Source organism: Schistocerca nitens, chromosome 9, assembly GCF_023898315.1.
Source record: "Schistocerca nitens isolate TAMUIC-IGC-003100 chromosome 9, iqSchNite1.1, whole genome shotgun sequence".
In the NCBI taxonomy this organism is placed as follows: domain Eukaryota; kingdom Metazoa; phylum Arthropoda; class Insecta; order Orthoptera; family Acrididae; genus Schistocerca; species Schistocerca nitens.
Genome location: NC_064622.1, coordinates 415,066,279 through 415,085,904, shown reverse-complemented (window position 1 = coordinate 415,085,904; position 19,626 = coordinate 415,066,279). Strand labels below are relative to the sequence as shown.

General features: G+C 38.5%; 1 protein-coding gene across 5 annotated transcripts in view; it reads right to left on the bottom strand.

Annotated features, from left to right (window-relative positions):
- The window catches only part of LOC126203200 (lebercilin), a 201,566-nt gene that overhangs the window by 78,883 nt on the left and 103,057 nt on the right, over positions 1-19,626 (bottom strand). The window lies entirely within an intron of this gene.

Below are 19,626 nucleotides of genomic sequence, written 5' to 3'. Positions count from 1 at the left end.
ATGATATAATGTGAAGAAAAAAACAAGGCACTTGCCATTGGTGGTTTTATTCAACACAATTGCTCTACGTGTAATGAATGCATACATGATTTGGATGATGCTGGTGACCAACAAAAGCATGAGATGTCGGACTTTCATCATCTATTTGGGAAAGCAATCAGCAGAGGTAAAGTAGTGAATGAATTCATTAGTGGCACTGGATCCAGGAAGGGAAGCAAAATCTACAGCTAAGAAAAGGAGGAGATGTGCATATTGCGTATCTGTTGTTGTCTGTGAACTCTGCACAGATCTTAAATCAGCATTACATTATAAAAACACCTGGTGCAGAAAGAGAATAAACTATATATCCTTAAAAATCCACTAGTAAAAGTATCAAGATTGTGTTTTTAAAATGTAAACTTTAAATACATGAAATTATTTTAAAAGTATACTTAAAAGGCAGTTCAAGTGATAAGTGGTCAAAGTAATGTAGATTTATGTCAATTTAAACAACAAGGACCTGAGTGGCCCAACAGGTACATAACTGTATAACAGATTTTCTATGTAAGCAGAGGGTTTAAGAACCTGTTTAGTATAGAAAGATATGTAATGGAAACAGCTAGATTATGAGTTCTACAGCTGTTCCTTAACTGCTACCTGAGCGTAAGGGAAAGTAAAACAGAAACAAATTTCTCCTGTATTATATTTGAGAATGTGACAGTTAATCTGCATACTATAATTTCATTAGAGATTAATTCCTAATTATATAATCAGATGCCTACAAGAGTGACAAACCCTAAATTTTCAATTCTAAGTTGAAAGGTCTCCTTTCGGCATCTTCCTTTAACTCTGTGCTGAAGTTTCTCACACTAATTACAAGCCTTGCAAGATGGAATTACTCCATCTGCTACTATTCTACTTCTTTAAATAACTTTCTTTTCTTGTCTTCCGATTGCAATTATACATGCGATGCCTATATCATGTGTACACAAAAGTGCCAAATTATTACTCAAGCAGTATTTTCCCTAAAACTATTATTCTGCTGATTCCAATGTCATTTCTAGTTTTCAGTAAAACATTTTCCATTGGAATAATTCAGTAATTGAAGTTTTTCCGTTAACAGATAATCATTAAAATGGTGTGAGATCATAAGTTTATACACAAAAAGTCATAACTCAATGGATAGCCCTAATTTCACTCTTTTTGGTAACTGCTTTATTTTTTCTTGAAAAGTCATTAACTAATTAATTATCCACAGTTAAATTCTGGCCACACCCAAAAACACTTTCGTTGTTTGTGCCCTTCAACTTATTTCCCAGATATGATGTAACACTTTCGTTACCCTAATTTTTCTGAATCGGACAGTACCTTCAGTTAGTCAAATAAATCATTAAAAGAAATTTCATAAGACAGAGAAATTTCAAACCTGAGGATTTTACATGACACCTGGTAATTCACCGTGCAGATTACAGTCTGTCACTAAAATAGTACATCTGACTTTAATCCTTTTCTAATCATCTAACACACAGTTTAAAAAATTATTGTTGGGCTTAACAAGCTGACACTATTGCAAAATCTGATCTTTACATTATTATAAACTAAAATAGTATTACCAGTTTCACAAAATATCCATATGCCTTTCTTTACACACCCCTCCAGACCGCAAATCTTCAGTCTGCAGGTAGAATGCCATTGAACAATGTTTCCACGTCACTCCTCCCATTAAAATCATGTAGTTTCTGTCTAATTGAGAGTCCATGGTTGGAAACTGTCTGAATGACATCTATGTATATAGAGTCATTGCCTCATTATTAAAGTCTACCTTAATTACTTTATTAATTTCTCCTTGTCATCCACATGAACATTTGTGTATTGTTACCAGTTATCAGTTGCTTTTGATATTCATTTGTAAGAACTCACTTGTGAAAGCGCACCAGTGTCCGAATGTTTCGTAAAATATTTTAACCTGTGGCTAGTGTTCTGTGTGACATACACTAGCTGGTCACCAGATTGCTATGAATAAGAATAAATGTGAAAACCAGTGAAATTAACTAAATATGGTGTCCTGTACATTATTAAGAATTCATCACAAAAACCAGAGTACATCTGGACAATAGACATTTGACAACTCGCCACCAAAGACAATCAAAAATCACAGAACAGACTCATCATTTATTTGTTGTATATAATTGTGTCAATCACTGTACGTTTTTCTTCTTCTTCTTCTTCTTCTTCTTCTTCTTTGCTACGAACACCAAGTTTCTGAAATATCACTGAACTACCCACAGAAAACTATCATTTACAATTGATTCTGGAGATACACCTTTGGTTGAATTAATAATTCTATACATATTAGCAGGAAAAAGACTCGATATGGCCCCTCATTAACAGAATGTGAGCAAGAAGAGTAGAAGGGCCAAAAGTGATGTAATGGAACACTTTTTATAACTGCCCGATGTAAATGAGGTAGGCTCATATTTTAAACTGATCAAAATTTGTGATTCTTGAAGTTTTCCCAGTGTACTGAATATTCTATGAGGTTTTTGGATTGCAGCCAGATAATGTTGACTTCTTGCCACAATATTTCGGCTGGCAACTGTCCAGCCATCTTCAAGTGTGTCTTCACCACTAGTGTCTGCTAGTTCACAGCGTCGACTTTATAGCAAAAATTGGCGCGGAAACGCATGAGCATTGGCGGCCATCACACAAGTGTCCTCCATTGAAATCTGTGCCCTCTATAAATACTGTTCCACCTGTGGCGTGGCATGAAAGTGCAGGCATAAAGGTGAAACTGCATGTCTGCCCTCTTTTAGAATGCTCGTGACACTTAGAAAAAACATCAGATGCTGCCAGATGTGTCGTTACGAATAAAATGTTTTCTCTCAGAAGATATTAAGTGAGATCACTGGGTCCCAAGCCTCGTCTAGTTGAAAGCCGCCATCCCGATCAATAAGGTTTTGTGCTAGACGAATTTCCACAGATTCTTTAATTACTGAATCCCAAATGTGTGTAGCCGGGGCCAAGATTTTTGTGGCAGAATAATCCACAGAGTGTCCTGTGATTTAATAGAATGCTCAGCTATGGCCAACTTACTGGTCTGCGAAAAGTGAGTGTGGCACTCATGTTCAACACAACTTTTATGTACTGTGCATATCGTCTGACCTGTGTAAGCATTGACACACTGGCAAGGAATTTTGTAAATTCCGGCCGTCCGCAGACCCAGATTGTCCTTTACCAAACTGACAAGTGAACTAATCTTCACTGGTGGCCAGAAGATTACTTCATATTGAAGTTTTATTATGATCCTGCTGACTTTTTATGAAAGGCTGCCGACATATGGAAGAAACGCCCTGGACCTGAACATCTCCGTATGTTCTTGATGTTGTGGGTGGTCACAGTTCTTCCTCCTTAGCACTGTACTAATCTGATGTGGAGAGTAACCATTATCTTTGAACACTGACTGCAGATGTTCTAGCTCCTTTGCAAGGCTGCCTTCATCAAAAACAACATGAGCCCAGTGCACCTGTGCTCCAAGGACACCGATAGTTTGTGAAGGGATGGCTGCTTGACGCTTGCAGGTAAAGGTCCATATGTGTGGGCTTACGGTAGACAGAATGTCCTATTGACCCATCAACTCTCCTTGTAACTAGGACATCCAATAAGGTAAGCAATCATCCTTCTCTATGTCCATCATAAACTGGATGTTCTTGACGACTGCATTCATATGCTGCAAGAAACGTGACAGTTCTTCTTCACCGTGGGGCCACAGTACAAAAGTGTCATCTACATACCGCCAGAAGACACTTGGTTTCAGTTTAGTCGAGCCCTGCCCATGCCAACACCATCAGTCTGCTCAAAATATTCACTGTAAAATAAAAAAGGAGACTGAGGAAAGGACATGACGAAAAGGTGCTGTTATATGGGCCGTGAACTTATTGCTGATGAGTGACACAGAGTCCATAAGAGGAACCTTAGTGAAAAGTCAAATGACATCAAAGCTCACTAGTAAGTCGGTTTCACTAAGTCAAAGTGTCTTCAGTCTATTGTTTAAATCAGCAGAGTTTCAAACATCATGTGCGCACTTCCCTACAAAAGGTTTCAGTAGAGAGGCAAGGTGTACAGCCAAATTTTACGTGGAGATGCCGACATTACTGACGATTGGCCACAACGGAACCTCTTTTTGTGGATTGTGGTAGGGAAGGCAGATGTTTGACTTTGGTTTATTGGGAGAATTTTGGGAAAGTGTAGTTCATCTGTAAAGGAGACTGCATACAGGATGCTACTGCTATCTATTCTTGAGTACTGCTCAAGTGTTTGGGATCCATACCAGGTCAGATTAAAGAAAAACATCAAAGCAACTGAGAGGCGGGCTGCTAGATTTGTTACCAGTAGATTCGAATAACTCGCAAGTGTTACAGAGCTGCTTTGGGAATTCAAATGGGAATGAACTGGCATCTGAAGCTGACTGCAAAACGATTCTACTGCCACCAATACACATTTCGCGAAAGTACCACAAAGGTAAGATATGAGAAATTAGGACTCACCTGGAGGTATATAAACAGTCATTTTCCACTGTTCTATTTGCAAATGGGATAAGGAATGGAAAGACCAGTAGTGGTGCACAGTACTGTCCATCACGCACCGTGCAGTGGCTTGTGGAGTATGATGTATATGTATCCTCCATCCTCTGCAAGCCTTTGTACAGTGTGTCATGATGGGTATTTCATGTACCACTGTCACTTCCGCTTTTGCTGTTCTAATCACAACTTGTGTGTGGAAACAACTGTTGGTAAGACTAAGTGTGAGCTCGAAGCTCACTAATTTTCCTTTATAGCCTTTACAAGAAATACTGGTAGCAAATTCTGTTCATCAATATTTTAAAACTTAAGTTCAATTATTGCTTGTTTACAAAAGCATTAAATTTTTTTTCACACCATAATTATTTAATGACTGGACTGTGTTGGTTTTCTCCATGCAGTCTGCAATTAACAAATTGGAACTTTTTATAACACTATTTGAGAACACTTGGTCTTCTTCTGGCAATAAATATTATTTAAGTATATAAAGATTCTGACCTACTATAATCAAAGTTCAGATAGTGATCCAGGTTCAGGAAATGTGTGTAATAAAATGACATCCCTTAAAAATCACTTTCATCAACGTAGATATCTTGTTGGTTAATGGCAACCTGAGGTGATGGACAGTAAGAAGCTGGGTAAAGAACTCCCTGGAACCATAATCTACACAGAATTTCATCAGGATCTGCAAGTCCTTGCACTTGTTTTTGGGCAGGACAATAGATACATGGCAGAACTGCTCAGGTTCCTGACATTGTTGTTTCGTCTGCTTCTTCCATTGATCCTTTATCAACACTACGAAGAATGAGCTGTGTCTTTATGTTTTATGGTTCTTGAATTTGCTAGAAGAAATCTGAACTAATTCACTGGCCTAACAGCAAAAGAAAGCTTTTTCATGTATGACTTAGAAGAAAGAAATTTACTCCAACTTTTAAGCATGCTCTGTCCACACAAGACAACATTAAATGGACTTGGCTTGGCTCTGGCCCATCTGATCACTTCTCTCCAGCTCTCAGGAGCTTCAGCCTTTGCACACTTGGGGATCAATGCAAAACTTTTATTTGGCTCCATGAGAAAATGGCCACACACTGCATATGTAAAAATCATTTTTTCGAACTGCATTAATTTAACAGTGATTTAGTGCAGGAACTGAGTGATAGAGTTTGTGTGTGAAGACATCAAGTATCTGACTGTTCAGAAAATTGTAGAAAAAATGACGAAGCATTGGCACATCATCATCTTGCCCCTTCTTCGTCAGAGTCTCATCACAGGTGTACATAATTGATGAGTAACATGATACAATATGGACATTAAAAATGTCTTCTGAAGTAAACCTTACTTGAGGTTACTTTTGGTGTAGGAAGGGTTTAACTGAATCTATTGCAATGGCCTCAGAAGTTGGTGAATGTTTAGCCTCTTTCTAGGCACCTCTTTCCTATCTGTGGAGTCATTCAGCTTTCTTGAGGTGCAATATATTTCCATTTTCCAGCATCCTATGATCCACTTGCAGCATTTCACTTTCTTGCTCTCTTGTTACATTACAGATTTTCCTGTCGAGATCAGTTATTTTAGATATCTGCTCATCACACCAAAAGCACATTTCAGTTTTAGGGTAGCTAAAAGTGCTGTTCAATTTTGAGGCAAAAATGTGTCTGAATGTTTTATAAGAAATCTGAATGTCTGGATATTTGGTCAAAAAAACTCAAAGAAGTTTCTTGATATTTAAGTCTGATGGAAAATATACTTAAAAAAAATTTCAAAAAATACTGTAATGTGCTTCACTTCCTTTTAAGACACCACAAAACTGTATTCACGAGTCTGTTTGGCGAACTTTTGAGGTCAATTGATATGCTTCCTAGTCCATCATCTAGTGACTTGCCAGTTTTTCTAAAAGACGTTTTAATTATGTGTAAACAGAAAGGTTTAATCACAAAGAGTGTCTGAAATGCTTTAAGAAATACTAATCACTCTAGTGCTTCACCATCCCTTATCACCATAGCTTTTTAGGTACAGGAGCTGTCACTTAACTTAGCATCATCTTTATTTGGCTCGGTCTGCACCAAGCTACAGGGCACATTGAGATAACGCTTGATGAATAACTTGTTATGCATCAGTAGCACCATCATACCAAATATTGTTGAACTGTGTTATTAGATAATGTCAGTCATTGCTAGAAATATTCTTGAAACATTCATACTGCCTACATTGGCGTCAACTCCAGTTTCAAAGGCTCAGAGCTTTTTTCCAACTTTACTGACGCGGCCATATGTTTTACGCAGTTGAAATTAATCGTCCAACATTATTGCAACAAAAATTCAAGCTACAATATAAGAAAACCTATTAACCAAGAAACACAATACATAAACTATCTAAAGTAAATGAATAAGAAGCTATAACATCCAACTCAATGACAATAGATCCTGAGTCAGAACACAGAACATGCATGCACCAACTATAGCTTAATAGACTGTGTTGTTCGTCACTGTGATTTAGATGGACTCTCTTACTTTTTCCAATGTATATGTATTCTTTAACCATCTTGAACAGTACTGTGTTTTCCTTGGTACTACATAGTACAGAGAAACAGCTGACTGAGAAGCATGCAGTGGTACCAATATCTCACTTTCAAATTTTTTTGGACTCTTTTTTGTTTTTTCCCGTGTACTCTTCATATGCTCTTGGAATTTTAGCAGTAAATCAGACTGTGATGTGTCTTTATTTCCTCTATCAACTTGGTAAGTGTCTCAATGTAAGAAGCATTTCTCAAGTAACAGATGAACTAGAATTCTCTACGCTATCTATCTCTAGTTGAACAACACTTCTTGATGATTCTTCCAATGATCATTAGTCTGGCATCTGCCTTTTCCAAAAAAAGGGTTATGTTATAATTCCCCTGAGATTAGATTAGATTAGATTAGTTTTCGTTCCATAGATCCATGCTGAGGAGATCCTCGTGGATGTGGAACATGTCTTTTTTTTTAAAAAAAAAAAAAAGAAAGAAAAAAAGAAAAAAGCTGAAATAACAATACTAATAGTATGAATATATACAATACATCATTTGTTTCTATAAAAAATTCGTCAATGGAGTAGAAGGATTTGGCCACTAGTAAGTCTTTCAGGCTCCTTTTAAACTGATCTTTATTTGTAACTAAATTTTTTATGTTTACTGGCAAATTATTGAAGATGAGTGTTCCCGAGTAGTGAACCCCTTTTTGAACTAAAGTAAGTGCTTTTAAGTCCTTGTGCACATCATTTTTGTTCCTGGTATTGTATGTATGAACTGAGCTGTTTGTTGGAAAAAGAAATATATTATTTAGGACAAATTTCATTAATGAGTAAATATACTGAGAGGCAGTAGTTAGTATACCCAGTTCTTTGAAGAGGTTTCTACAGGACATCCGTGAATTTACTCCACAAATAATACGTATTACATGCTTTTGGACTCTGAAAACTTTGGTTTGACTTGAAGAGTTACCCCAAAATATTATACCATATGACATTATGGAATGCAAGTAGGCAAAGTATGCAAGCTTTTTCATTTTTATGTCGCCTATGTCTGCTAACACTCGAATTGCAAATACAGATTTGTTAAGGCGTTTCTGCAGTTCTGTGGTGTGCTCTTCCCAACTGAATTTATTATCAAGTTGTAATCCCAGGAATTTAAGACTGTCAACCTCTATCTATCTGCTCTTCTTCGTATTTTATGCATATGCTGGGTGTAAACCTCTTACAGGTTCTGAATTGCATATAGTGAGTCTTTTCGAAGTTTAATGTCAGTGAGTTGGCTTTAAACCATTTATTAATATCCATGAAAATATCATTAGCAGATCTTTCTAGAACTACACTTGACATACTATTTATTGCAATACTTGCCTCATCTGCAAACAAAACAAACTCTGCTTCTGATGAGAGATCATTAATGTACACAAGAAAAAGCAATGGCCCTAAGATGGATCCTTGTGGGACACCACATGTAATTTCTTCCCATTCTGATGATGACTGATGACTTAATTCACTAGTCCCTTGCACTGACACCCTTTGTTTCCTGTTAGTGAGGTATGACTTGAACCATTTTGCAGCACTGCCCGTGACACCATAGAATTCTAATTTACTTCAAAGGATGTTGTGGTTCACACAATCAAATGCCTTTGACAAATCACAGAAAATACCTGCTGCTTGTAATTTGTTATTTAATGAATTAAGTACATTTTCACTGTAGGTGTAAATAGCCTTCTCGATATCAGAACCCTTCAGAAATCCAAACTGTGTTATTTGTGGTCAAATGGTTGAGCAGCTACCTGTACATTACTTTTTCTAAAATTTTTGAGAATGCTGGCAAAAGTGAAATTGGTCTGTAGTATGCTGGTATCTCTTTATCCCCTTTCTTGAATAGAGACTTAACATCTGCATATTTTAGCCAGTCAGGAAATGTCCCAGTTATAATTGACTGGTTACACAAGAAACTTAGAATTGTACTAAACTCACAAGAACATGCCTTAATTAACTTTGTTGATATTTCATCATACCCACTAGAATGCTTTGTTTTTAAAGATTTTATTATGGACGTTATTTCTTTTGGTGAAGTGAGTGATATATTCATGTACTTGAAGCTATTTGTGAAGGCTAGTTTCAGATATTCAAGGGCATTATTTACTGATCCTGAAAGTCCCATTCTATCAGTAACGGATATAAAGTACTTGTTAAATAGATTTGCTACACTATGCCCATTAGTTACTAATGTGTCATCTACCCTTAGTGCTATTTGCTCCTGTTCCTTTCTGGTTTAGACTTCTGAATTACTTTTTTTAATGTTTTACAGTATTCCTTGTATTTAGCTAAATCATCAGCATTGGAGCTATTCTTGGTCGACAGATACATTTTCCTTTTTGTCTTACAGGAAATCTTTATTCCTTGTGTAATCCATGGTTTTATTATAGACTTCTGTTTAATTTGAGTAACTTTTAGAGGAAAACAGTTCTCAAACATGGTACTGACATTGTTCATGAATGTGTTATATTTTTCATTCATGTCATGAGCACTATAAACATCTTTCCAGTTCATATCTTTGAGCAGTTTTCTAAAACACTCAATTTTTGGTTGATTGACTACTCTCCTGTACTCAGATTTAGCAGTCTTGATAATCTGCTTAGAATTTACATCTAAAACAAGGAGCTGCATGTCATGATCTGATAGTCCATTTATAACAGGTTTTATGATATGATTTTGTTCCTTTGATTTGTCTATAAAAATGTTATCAATGGCTGTCCTTGAGGATCACTATGTGTGCTATCACACATTTAATGGATGTGACTGTTTCCAATGACTGACTGGTAACTGTGTAGACAAACAAGAATGGGTCCTTCCATTCATTTATGTGCGACATGTTACATAACATTTTCTGCACTGAGGACTAACTGCCACTCCCTTCACCAAGCTTCAATCATCAGTAACACTTCCTGTATTTCATTACTATTTTCTAATGTTGCAACTTCTCTATACACAACAGTGTCACCTGGTCCTCCAGCTCTCAGATGGTGCATATCTACAGAGTGGTTAGTTAAGGGTTTACCTTTTCCTGTCTTTTCCTCATAGTATATTTGTAAAATTTCAAGTGTTTTCGTTTGAGAGATGTAATCTCGCATTTTGTATGTGTTAATTCGGGCAGTCTGTAGCACAGTTTTCGTTTCTTCTGAACAGCCTCCTACACAGCTCAGTGAGGCATCAGCATCCATAGGTGACACATCAGGAGTGTAGCAAGTTGCATATATAACATTTGTCTGATTTTATAGTTTACTTTTTCAATTAGTCTAAGTTTACTTTTTCAGTCTTGTTAGGAAGGGTATGATGTGTGCATGCTGTGAGCAGAAGCATGAGAAACTGGCCACAGTTCGCGAACAGCTGAATGTGCTTTTGGCTGCGGTTAGTCATCTTCAGGCTGGTGTATCAGACTATAGTGGTGGTGGAGAACTTGGTGTGTTACATGGGACACCTCAGGTGTTGCTTGTTCCGCCCACAGTCTCTCTTATTGAGGCACCTCCTAGTGTACCCAATGCATTGGATCCATCCTCACAGCAGAGGGAATGGTTGGTCGTACCGTGTTCACATTGCTTAAGCCGGAGGGCCAATGTGGAGACTGATCATCTGACCTCGCCCATTCACCCTGTGAGAGGGCGGATGGCTGCTCGTTCTACAGGAGTTTATTATTTGCCAGCAGCTCCAATGTCGGGTGCATCACAGTGCCCCTTAGGCAGACGGTGTTCAATGCTGGACAGAAAGCCGATGTGCACTAGCTACGTGTGCTGGAGGGCACCTGAGATACAGAGGCAGCCTTGCCTGGGGCTATCGAGCGTGTAGGATGCAGCTTTTTACAAGTTTTAGTTCACGTCGCCACCAACGATGCTTGTCGCATCAGTTCTGAGGCCACTCCCAGTTGATACAGGCGACTGGTGGAAGTAGTGAAAACTGTTGGCCTCAGGTGTGGTGTGCAAGAAGAGCTCGCAATGTGCAGCATTGTTCCCAGTGTTGATCAGGGTTCTTTGGTTTGGAGCCAAGTGGTGGATCTCAAACACAGGATTCGTCAACACTGTTACAGTCATGGCTGCAGATTCCTAGATCTGTGTTATTGGTTGGGGATTTGTAGGATCTCCCATGATAGGCCAGGGATGCACCATACAAAGAGTTGCAGAGTACTTGTGGAGTGCACATGAGGGTTTTTTAGGTTTGGCAGTAGTTTGGGGTACCCTGACAAATACTTGCCAGTCAACATGCAGTAAGGGAAGTCAGAATGCATTCAGAATAAAGACACTTCGCTGTCAAAATTTTACCAGTAAACTGTCAAAGCTTTTGTAACAAACATCCTGAATTTACTGCCCTCCAGGAAAGTTCTCTCATCAAATTATTCTCAGGACCAAGAGCTGGCTGAAACTCTAGTGAAAAGCTCTGGGATATTTGCCAAGTCATGGAGCGTATATCGAAAAAGACAGATTAGAAGCCATAGGCAGGAGAGTGTTCATTGCAGTTAGCAATATTGAGTATGACAGTGAAATTATCTGATCGCGTATAACAGGTCTAGGTGAAACCAAGTATTTGTTGGCTGAGTTTACTGGCCACTCAATTTAACAGTTTAGTAGAGATATGTGCTGTGAAAAGATCTACTTGTGAAGCATACAACTACTACCACCGCCATACCTTAACAAAAGATCTGGCAGAGAACCTGAGAAAATTTTGGTCCTATTTAAAATCACTTAGTGGGTCTAAGGCTTCCACCAAGTCAATTGACAGTTGAAGATAGTAAAACGAAAGCTAAAGTTTTAAATTTCAAGTTCAAGAAATCTTTCATGCAGGAGAATTGGATTGGTCCCTTACTTAGTTTGCATTTATTGCGAACCTCTCACCCAGTGCAAAGCCCCAGTGACTGGAAAAATGCACAGGTGACTCTTGTGTATAAGAAGGGCATAAGGACTCATCCGCACAATTACAGACCAATACCCCTAACACTGGTTGGCTGTAGAATCCTTGAACATATTCTCGTTTGAATATAATAAATTTTACTGAGACTGAGAAGCTTATGTCGGTAGAACAGCATGGTATTAGAGAGCATCACTCATGCAAAACTCAGCTTGTCCTTTTGTAACATGATATACTGCATCTATGGATGAAAGGCAACAGGCACATTCCATACTTCTAGATTTCTGGAAAGTGTTTGACACAGTGCCCCACTGCAGGCTGTTAAAGAAGGTACAAGCATATGGAACAGATTCATAGATATGTGGGTGGCTCAAAAACCTCTTCAGTTATAGAACTCAGACCTCCACAGCAAATATCCATCAGAGGCAAGGATATCGTCAGGAGTGGCCCACAGAAGTGTGATACGGCAGCTGTTATTTTCTAATTCTCTACATACATAAATGAGTTGGCAGGCAGGATGGGCAGCACTCTGAGATGGTTTGCTGATGATGCTGTGGTGTAGAGTAAGACGTCATTTTGACTGTAGGAAGATACAAAATAACTTAGACAATATTTCTAGTTGGTGTGATGAATGGCAGCTAACAATAATTCAGAAGAAATTAGGTAATGCAGATGAGTAAGAACAACAAACCCGTAATGTTCAGATAAATGGTTCAAATGGCTCTGAGCACTATGGGACTCAACTGCTGAGGTCATTAGTCCCCTAGAACTTAGAACTAGTTAAACCTAACTAACCTAAGGACATCACAAACATCCATGCCCGAGGCAGGATTCGAACCTGCAACCGTAGCGGTCTTGCGGTTCCAGACTGCAGCGCCTTTAACCGCACGGTCACATCGGCCGGCAATGTTCAGATACAGCAGTAGTAGTATCCTGCTTGACACAGTCATGTCTTTTAAATATTTGGACATAATGTTGTAAAGTGACATGAAATGGAACAAACATGTGAGGATTGTGGTAGGAAAGGCGAATGGTGGACTTTGTTTTAATTGGGAGAATTCTAGGAAAGTGCGGTTCATCTGTAAAGGAGACTGCACATAGGACGCTGGTGGGATCTAGTCTTGAGTACTGCTCAAGTGTCTGGGACCTGTACCAGGTCAGGTTACAGGAAGACATCAAAGAAATTCAGAAGCGGGCTTCTAGATCTGTTACTGGTAGGTTCAAGCAAAACACGAGTGTTATGGACATGCTTCGGGAACTCAAATGAGAATCCTGGGAGGGAAGGCGACCTTCTTTTCAAGCAACATTATTGAGAACATTTAGAGAACAGGCATCTGAAGGTGACTGAAAATGATTATGTTGCCTCTGACATACACTGTGCGTAAGGACCACGAATATGAGATACAAAGGGCAGTCAAGAAGTTTTGCATAGTCGTCTCTAATTTTTTTATTTTTTCCCGGAGGGAATGAAAGTTTTTGTGAACATACTTGGAACATTTAGCTATAAGTTGGCATATAAAAGTATTTTATTTTATTTACAGGTGAACCATAATGGACCGTGAAGTAGATGTCAGGTTGTGACAACGGTCGGTGATGGGAGTTCCTCCTCAAGACCGGCGATGACTCTGCCACATTGATTCACAAGAAGTTGCTCCCTGTTTATGGGGAGGACACAGTGGATCGCAGCAGTGTCCAGCAGTGGTTGCAGAGGTTTAAAGGTGGTGATTTCTCTCTACTGGACAATCCACAATGCAATAGACCATCGACAACATTGAGTGATGTGAATAAGGAGACCATTGATCAAATCAATGACAGATGTGTGATGACACGATAGCTTGTTGAAATGGCTCGTTTGTCATTGGGTAGTGTGGTATCACTGGTACAGTCACTTGGGTACAGAAAAATCTGTGCATGTTGGGTGCCTAGATTATTGACAATAGAACTGAAAACAATGAGGAAGAATGTGTGCGAGGGTCTCATTAAGACCTTTACTGAAGTGTGGAAACAGTGTTTTGATGGCGTCAATACCCAGGATGAAACATGGTTGTTTTTGTCTGAAACTGGGAGCAAAACCCAATCCATGGAGTGGCATCATCCAGGTTCCCTCGGAAGAAGAAACCAAGACTTTCATGAACAGCAGGCCAAAAGGTGGCAGCCTCCTTCTTCTGGGATCAGTATGGTGTCATTTTCATTGACTCTTTGGAACCTGGCTCCACAATTAACCGGGACCGTTACCGTTTGTCATTGGACAAGCTGCGAGATGCTATCAAGACCCACAGACAACAGCTTCAGGGTCAGCTCATCAGACTACACCAGGACAATGCCAAACCCCATACAGCCCTTAAACGCTGGAGAAAATAAATAAATAAATAAAAAGGACTGGGAAATTGTTCCTCTTCCTCCTTACAGTACGGACTTGGCTCCGTCTGATTTTTACCTCTTTGGTCGTCTGAAGGCCCTCCTGGCGGTAAAACATTTGATAGTGAGAAAGACCTTATTTCCAGCGTCAGGCCATGGTGTAAAAGCCAATCACCAGAATTTTACCAAAGTGCATTTACATCATGGAAAGAATGTTGGGCCAGATGCATCACAGCTGATGGAGGCTACACTGAGTAGGCTCAATGTACAGCTAAATGTTCCAAGTATGTTCACAAAAAATTTCATTCTCCTCATTCTCCTCCTGGGAGGGGAGGGGGGGGGGGGCGGATGAGACGACTGTGAAAAACTTTTAGAACGTCCTTTGCACAAAAAATTAGGGCCCATATGGAGAAATACACAGAGCCATTTTTCTCTCATATTTGCAAGTGGAACAAGAAAGGAAATGAATAGTAGTGGTACACAGTACCCCCACCACACATGGTAAGTTGGATTGTGGAATATCAATGTAGATGTAGAATACTTTCGTGGAGCTTCAAATGTTATCCTTAAGCCATTTATAGTGCGAGGGCTGATCAACAAAGACTGAGACTGATTTCATTTTCACAGATGTTTATTACTCCGCTTCATTGTTTACATAATCTTTTTCAAAGCACTCCCCTCCTACCTGAATGTACTATTTTAGCATCTCTGCCAGTCCTCAAACATATGGTGCAGGTCATTCTTTGTCATGTCCTTAAGAATTGTCATGTCCTTAAGAATTGCCTCACATTTCTTGAGTACTGCTTCACAGTTCTCAAATCAAGTGTCCTGAAGTTTTGCCTTTAGCGATGGGAATAAAAAAAAAAACTCACAGGGTGCAAGATCAGGGCTATATGTGGTACACAGGTAATGTTGAACTATGCCAGAAACTGCGTGGCTTGATTTGCAACGTGAGGGTGCACGTTGTCATGAGGAGGTTGCCACCCACTCTGTGAAAGTTCTGGTCATTTCCTTGCAATGAACTTCCTCAGTTTAGCCAATACTGATGTGTAATATGCTGCTGTTACAATAGTGTGAGGGGGAACTGCATACTCCTAAATCATTTCATGACATCAAAAAACGTGATTACCATCATTTTCCCTACAGATGTAACAACATTTGCCTTTCTTGTTGTCGGAGAACCTGGTGATTTCCACACTGTGCTGCCTCGTTTTCCTCTAGGATCATAATGATGCAGCCATGAATCATTATCAATGATAACTGATTCTAGAAATGCATCCCCTCTGTCAACAGAGAGATGCAGCACCTCATGCCAAGTCTCCATTCACACTGCCTTTAATTCAGGAATCGACAGATGTGGCACCCAATGAGCACAAAGACAGGTCGTATGGAGACGATCATGAATAATATTAAAGACACTACCATATGATAATCTCAACACTTCACTGAGGCTATGTAATGTTGTTTGCTGAGCCTCTCGTACAATCACAGCAGCTGTGTTGATGTTGGCTTCAATCACAGCAAAAGCTGAAACACTAGGCTCACCTTCCTTAACACAGACAAGTCGATCTTCTATGAAGTCCTTGAACCTCCTCAACATTCTTGCACAAGGTAGTGTATCTTCACTGCACACTTGCTGCAGCTATTCATAAGTTTCAGTGGCTGAATGTTTATACACACACAGAATTTTATTGCATTGCACTAATTAAAAATGATATTCTGTGTCCTATTTGCCGAAAATTCTTCACTCAAATCATAAACTTGGCCTAATATTTCATATATCCACATTTTGTTCGTTAAGTGGCAATACAGAACAAGCAAAAGTGAAATGTATTCCAAAATTCTACAACACACTGACATCACTGATATAGACATATAGCTGTGTGACATTTCTTGAAAATGGGCATGATTTTGCATTTTTTTCAATCACTTGGAACATCTCATTTCTATGACAGATTGTTCCTAAAAAAGGACCGAGTCTTTCTGTATACATTGAGCAGGACAGGTATCTAATCAGTTCTCATCACTTTCCTCCACGATAAGTTACCTCAAAACATGGCATTTAGGTTTTCTGTGGGGCAACTGAAGGAAGGAATTGCTGTACAATCTTTCCCAGTAAAGCAATTTATGATGGTATAGAATTTGGCTGAATTAAATTCGGGAATATTCCTAGAAGCGTTAGAGGGGAGAAATTTCCTGTGCACTCATCATCTATAAATGAGCCAGCATGTCTACTATGATTTTACTATAATTTCTATGATAGTTAATGCAGCAGAATGCTGTGATTTATATGTATATGATGTCATGTACTAGGTCAAATGTTTATTTTGCACTTTATTATTTGTTTGAGGTACTCCTTGTGCGGCATGCAGCAGATGGTATTCATCAACAGACATTCCTATATCACAGCAGATGCTTTCAATGCTGTGCAGAGTGTCAAGGAGAACTTTTGAGTATCACACTATAAGATTTGCCAATGAAGACGACATTCAACACTGTCAGAAAGAAAATGTATTCAGAAGTCTTGTAAAGGCTTTAGTCGGGTTTAAGCATTTGATCACATTCGCAACTGTTGAAAATTATTTGAAAGTGAATTATAAGATTGATAATTAATTAGGTAACTGAAAGATAACCTTTTAAACACCAGAAAAAACAAAATAGTATTTTGGAAAAAATGACCTACTCTGTTGGAGCTTATAAGGTTAAGCAACTGACTCGTGTTGTTTGATATTTTATGATACATTGTCAGCACTATAAACAATGTAAAGGAAACCACTTGCAGCATGTACCTTTAGTCTGAAGACAAACAATAGCTGGTCAAAACCAGTTATAACATTGTGAATGGTCATATGATTGTGCTGTAAAAAGTATAGAAAAAATACAGAATTTAGCATTTTGCCTACTCCCTTTTAACTTCCATTTTGGTGCATTTATGGTTGTTGATGACTGGATATATGTCTTAATCGATTTACTGACTTAATGTAAGGGCAAAATTTCTTATAATTTTTGCCAATCAATAAATAGAAATTTTCTTTCAAATTATCTCAATGCATGGCTCTTCTTACACACTTTTTAACTTTATCCAATTTTAATTTGTGCACAAGGCTTTGTTTATGATTACATCTTTGCTCAATACATACCTATATCACGCATATTATCCAATACTTTTCAAATTTGTCTTTACATTGAATACATACCAATCTCAAGCATATTAGCCAATACTCTTCAAGTTTGTCTTTATATTCAACAGTTTCAAACTGTATTCAATGACTGGATTTGATAGCTCGATCATGATCTGGTCAAATATAACTAAGTCATACCATCTAACTATAGCAAGCCATTTCCACCATGTATCATGGTTGGCTATAAATAGACAGCATGTCTCAATTTCATTCAACTAGATGATAATGCATTGAAATTATTCGGCATTGCAGTCAGATAATGTCCACTTCTTGCCCAATATTCTGGCTGACAACCATTCAGCCACCTTCAGTAAGTGTTTTACACTGGAGGTTGCTGGTGCACACAGCTAAATTTATACAAAAAATCGGTGCAATGGCACCCTCTGAGTATCCTTTTTAAATACCATTCCCTCTGTGGTGCTCATGTGCATGCATAACGGTGATATTACAAGCACACTCTGTGTCGAATTTAGGGCTCACAAGAGTTAAAATTCACGTGTAACCATAATAAAATTAATTGCTGTAGCTGTGTCATTAGGCATAAAATGTTTTCTTACTGAAGATATTAAAGAAACCACTGAGTCTCAAACCTTATCCAGTCAAAAGCCACCATCACAATTAGTAAGATGCCATCACAATTAGTAAGATCTTTCACCAAACATATTTCCACAGTTTCCTAAAATACTGAAACCTAGGAGTATCTTGTTGTGGCCAATATTTCCCTGGCAAAACAATTCACAGAATGTTCTTCAGAGATACAATGCTTGGCTATGGCTGATTTACTAGCTGTAAAAGGTGGTGTGATAATCATGTTCCACACCTATCACGTAGTGTAGATGTGGTCTGACCAGGGTAAGTATTGCCACACTGGTATGGTATTCTGTGGTTCCCTGTCCATCCTTTACCGAACCGATAGACCAGAAAAAAGGTCTTTATACTTGGCTAGATCACTTTAACATCAAGTTTCTTTGGGATTCTGCCTAATTTCAATGAAATATTGCTGATGTATGGTAGGAACACTCTGGACTTGAACAGCTCCTTCTCCTCTTGATTTTGTGAGCAGTCATATTTCTTCCTCCTTAAAGCTTTGCTAACCTGTTGTGGACAATACCCATTATATTTCAACACAGATTGCAGGGTTCCAGGTCCTTTGCAAGGCTGCCCTCATCAGGCACATCTTGTGCCTGGTATATCAACAGTTGGAAGACACATAAAGATCATGAAGGGTGTTAGAAGCAAGACACCCACAAATACAAGACTATATGTAAATATAGGTGTATATGAGTGGGCTTACAGTAAATGGAATTCCCCAATAACACATCCACTGTCTGACTAAAACACCTAGCACAAGTGTACAGCCTTTTTCCTCTTCCATCGTAAATGGGATATTCTTGTGGATGGAATTTTTAGTAGAAATTTAGCAACATGCACCAGCAATCTCCAGTGTAAAATACTCACCTGAAGATGGCTGTCAGCTGAAATATAATGGCAAGATGTTGGTGTCACCTGACTGCATTCCTCATGGAATATTCATTACACTGGGAAAACTTACAAGAATCACTATTGAAACTAGTTGTTGAAAACAGTATAGTCATACTGTAATGACCCAGTTCCCTTTTCTTCAAATACTTGTTAAGCTGCAGGTCATACCTACACAAAAATGCTTAGGCAATCTGAAATCTGTTTCTTGTCACAAAGAGAAATATCTTTCTACATTTCTACTGTCCCCTGCACTCAGTGATAATACAACAATTGTATAATGACTGATTCTCCATATTATGTCAACGGAATCTAGAAGTTCAGATCTGTCTGAAACCAGAAGATGTGAGGCACTGCCCTCACCTGTTGGTTCTCTGATTAACTGCTCAAGGTAATTTTCACATAAGGCCTTTAGAAAAATATCTCACAAATTCTTATCCCAATTGTCTGCCCCTATCATTGGTGTGTTGGCAATTTTTGAATAAATCATTTAGTACAGTATTACACACATTCTTATCCTAACCACCCACCTTTATCACTTGAGTATTGGCAAATTACAGATAAGGCATTTAGAACAACATCATGCAAATTCTTATCACTACCACTTGCCATTATCACTTGAGTCTCTCTGTATATAACTGTTA